The 4,467-nt window shown below is 37.3% G+C and overlaps 1 non-coding gene across 1 annotated transcript; it reads left to right on the top strand.

Moving 5' to 3' along the window:
• Window positions 1-4,047: 4,047 nt before the first annotated feature.
• LOC132237835 (small nucleolar RNA SNORA17) lies at window positions 4,048-4,177 on the top strand. The gene has a single exon (XR_009453655.1). It is a non-coding gene; the product is annotated as a small nucleolar RNA SNORA17 (small nucleolar RNA).
• Window positions 4,178-4,467: the final 290 nt, after the last annotated feature.

The following is a 4,467-nucleotide window of genomic DNA, read 5'->3' as shown; positions in this document are numbered from 1 at the left end:
TATTCAATCAAAGATGAATCAAAAAGTTTAGATTATGTGTGTGGGCATATACCTTCCTGAAAACAGACTCTTCCCAGGATCCTTTCCTCATGATGTGGCATCCACAAGAATCACACTACAATTTACAACCAATTGTGTTCAGAATGATAGAAATCTGCCCCATACTCATTTGAATGCTCTTTTTATAGAATTATTGAATTTCAGAGCTAGAGATGACAGCTAACTACCTCATTTTGCAGAAGAGGAAACAGGTCTTGAGAACAAAGCTACTTGCCTGAAGTTATAGAGCATGTGAAAGCTTTATTTTAAAACTCAGATTCTGGATGCTTAGCTGTGAAATCATCTCCCTGCTCTTAAAAAACAGTTAGCATTGCTATGGGGGCTTGCCAGGGGTGGGAATGGCTGTGGGGGGTGGTGTCAAAAGGGGAAAAAGGAGACATATGCAAAACTTTAGACAATAAAAAAATAAAATAAAGTCACACATCCTATATATATATAAAATGGTTAACATTATGTATCATACTTAAGTTCTCTTCATGTTTTCATTTATTCGGCCAGTCTTAAATTTGTTATTGTCCCTTCCTCCTTTCTTTCCTTTTATATTATTCTTCCTTCTTTCCTTCCTTCCTTCCTTACTTCCTTCCTTCCTTTGTTTCTTCCTTTTTTTCAGTAAATATTTATTTACTACATGCTAGCAATTGAGATGAGCTCTAGAATACAAAGAATAGAATGTGGTCCATGACTAGTAGAACAACTCATCAGTAGAGAAGACTGACATGGTAACCAAGAGGTCCAAACTCTAAAATGGTTTACATGGTCTCCTACTATCTGACTTCTAACCCACCTCTACAGCTACTCTCTCTCTCTCTCTCTCTCTCTCTCTCTCTCTCTCTCTCTCTCATTCTCTCTACTCCAACCTTATTAAATTATTTGGACTCACTGAATAGATTTCTTTCATCCACAGGTCCCATCACGTATATGCATTTCCTGGAACACACATCTTTCCTACCCTCCTTATTTGGCTGACAGCATGCTATCCTTCAGGTTTTGGTCTAAATGCATGTTCTCAAAAAGTTCTTCCTTGAACTACAAGACTAGATTATGTCTCCCTGGTAATTGGAAAACATTGGCATAATGTCTCATCTCTTTTCTTTACTGGTGAGTTCAGTAAGGTCAGTGATAAGCAAGTGACATATTCATTCTTATATTCCCATTTACCTATTTCAGTGCAAGTTCAATAAACACCTATGAATTAAAAAAAATGTTTAGGATATAATGGGAATACAAATGAGACACCAGTCAATTCTACATGGAGAGGCACTCAGTGGATGCCACCTATATTTAATTCACTTGAAGGCTCATGGGTGAATTTAATCAAATCAAGTGAAAACATAAAAAAATCAAGTGAATACATATCAGACCCAATTTCCCATCTTCTGTTCTGGTAAAAATAAAAATGAATAAATAAGTCTGGTTTTGATCTCCACTATCTATGACCCAATATTTTCCTAATATATAAGCTCATAATCTCTTATCTAAAATTTCTAAATAAAAAAAAATTTGAAAGGAGAAAGTTTTTTATAAGTATGGGTAGCAAACCTGATCTTAACTAAAATGTTATAATCTTGCCCTGGCCAGTGTGGCTTAGTTGGTTGAACATCCTCCCATGTACCAAAGGGTCACCAGTGTATAAATGTGTACATGAGGTAATATCTCTCTCCTCTCTCTCTCTCTCTCTCCCCTTGTGCTCTCTCTTTAAAAAAATCAAGAAAAAAACATTTTTTAAATAAAATGCTATAATCCTATCCTACTTTATGTGCATATTCATGTTTTGCTGCAGAAATATCAATCTTATTAATTAGTCATTATTATCTCACTTCCTATAAATGTTTGTTCTGTTACAGAAATGTTTGGTTTCAAAGCTCTCCCAAGACATCATATAATTCTAAATTTAAAACATTTCTGGTGCCAAAAATTCCTGAGAAGGGAATATTAACTTGCATTAATTTACTACCTTGTGTTTCATTCAAATTATGTCATAAAAATTCTCTCTCTTTTTTCAATTTTCTCCTTTCCCTACTAAGAATAACAGAAATGCACAGAATTTTAGAAACCTAAAGTTCAGGAACTAGGGTAACCCAGGATCCGAAATGAAGGTCCAGAGCCAAGAGGTCCTCTTCAGGCTTCATCGTTAAAGTTTGTAGGATTAATGAGGTGGAATAGTCTTGCCCAAGTGCCTCAGTTTATGTGGAAAAAACTGAGGCCCAGTGAAGCCAAGTATTTGTCCTATGCCACACATTGGGTTCATGGCTCAGCTATGTCTAGAATATAGTCGCTTGGCTGCTTGTATAGTGTTTCATGGTTTATTTTTTTTCCTCCCTCAATTATACCATTCAAAGAACAAGGTCGAAATATAAAAAGTGGAGTCTAAAGACTAAGAAGCAAAGGAAATGCTAAGATAGCTTTACTATTTACATTTTTGCAGGAGCACTCACCAAAAAGAAAGGGGCCTCATCCATGACCTTAGACCCCGGGAGAGCCTAGAGTAGCTGGGCCTAGAAGGAATTTATAAAAATAGATGTCAAGCATTTCAGAGATACGACTGTCATTATCCCAGCATGCGCCTTTAGAAGCTAAAATCAGAACATATACCTAAGAAGAATCTAGTCGAAGTCAGCTTTAACAAAGAAAACATAAAAGATGGAAGAAAGACTTTAGCAGGGACAAGTAATAAACTTGCAAAGCTTTGATTTGAAAGCTTGCAAAGAATAATATTAAAAATCTCTTTGTTTACGGAAGAATTTTAGTGATTGCTGGAAAAAAAACACATTATAAAAGAAATTCACTTATTTGCTGGAGATAATGCTAAAAAGATGAAAGGCTGAAAACAAGAGTGATCTTGGAGCTAAAAGAGAGAATGAAAGTAGCTGAAAAAGAAGTGGTCAAACATGACAGAAACACCATCTAGTCTCCAAATGAGTTCAAGACCCTGGTGACATGTGATAGGAGGACAAGCAAGAGATTCTGCTGCCCAGCTAATGAGAATAGCTGAGAAGTGATGAGCATTTAAGTACCAGGCAAGAGTAATGGCTAGAAAACAGATGTGTTTATGGGGGGAGAGGAGGAGTCATGCCTGTTAGATTTATTTTTCACTTAGGAAGTAACCCATGGACAAGAGAAATGATGTTGTGGACAAAATTGGTGGATTGGTCTGTGGGCATTACAATTAAGTGGATTATTAATCAGATGAAAAAGCAATGCTAATCAATAACACCATGGAGGGAGGTCCAGGGGCATTTACAGGGCTCTGTTCTCAGTTCTGTCATTTTCCACATTTTTATTGGAGATTAAAGGAATGAAGGCAGCAAATTTTCATCTGCTACAAAGCAAGTCAAGAGATAGAAAATAAAATATTCTTGGAAAAAAGAATATATATGTGTGTGTGTATGTGTGTGTGTGTGTGTATACACATGTATATGGCTTACAGCAAAACATAGAAATATCTAAATGGTTTGATTGGCTTAGGTGGCCAGTAAGTTCCACACTCCCCAAAATGGCTTAGGTGGCCGGTAAGTTCATGCCCCGTTCACAAAATTTGAGTTCCTCAATGAGAGAAACACATCAGTGCTCTACCCTGACCAGACATTCCTGAGCATTGTACTCACTTCTGGAAGCCAGGCTGTAAGAAAGACTAAATTCAGAAGACAAAGGACTGAAATTAGGAATTTAGATAGTGCTCAAAATTATACTTTCTGAAGAAATGTAAAAGAATTTTGGAGATTTTGAACCTTAAGAGTGGACTTTAGTAGAATGTGATCACTGCTTTCAAATAAGTTTTGTCACATGAGAAAGGGATTACACTTACTCTGTGGGATCCAAAGGTCAAAGCTTCAAGGAGATAGATTTTGGTAAGTTCTCCAAGGACCAGATCCAGGCTATCGCCACTTCTATCTAAGAGCTGCAAGGGACCAAGTCACTGCGGAGTGGAAAGGAGCCTCAAAGTAAGAATAAGTCATGCTTTGAGCAAAGAGTTAAGAAAGACGCTGGACTGTCCCTAGAGGCGTTGCAGGTGTGGCTGCCGTGTCCAGCCTGTGTCATTAGGTGGCAGAGAGGAGAGAGGCTCACCTACGCCCAGCGTCCTGGCCGTGGGCGCCTGGATGGTTGACGGCCTGACACGACAAAAAAAAAAGATGCTGGAGAATGATATCACTGAAAAGCTAACTGAAAAAATGGATACTAGAAAGTTTGTGTCTTTTTCTTCCTTCTGTTTCATTTCATTGTTAATATAAATAAAAACAAAAGTGTTACTGAAAAGTGGGAAATGTGAAAAACTACAGTTGACTCTTGAACAAGGTGGGAGGCACCAACCCTTCCCTCAGTCAAAAATCTAGTATAACTTTTGTCTCCCAAAAAACTTAACTACTAAAAGCCTACTGTTGACAGGAAGCCTTACCAATAAACAGTCAA

This window comes from Myotis daubentonii, chromosome 6 (genome assembly GCF_963259705.1).
Source record: "Myotis daubentonii chromosome 6, mMyoDau2.1, whole genome shotgun sequence".
NCBI lineage: Eukaryota > Metazoa > Chordata > Mammalia > Chiroptera > Vespertilionidae > Myotis > Myotis daubentonii.
This window is presented reverse-complemented; position numbering and strand designations above follow the sequence as displayed.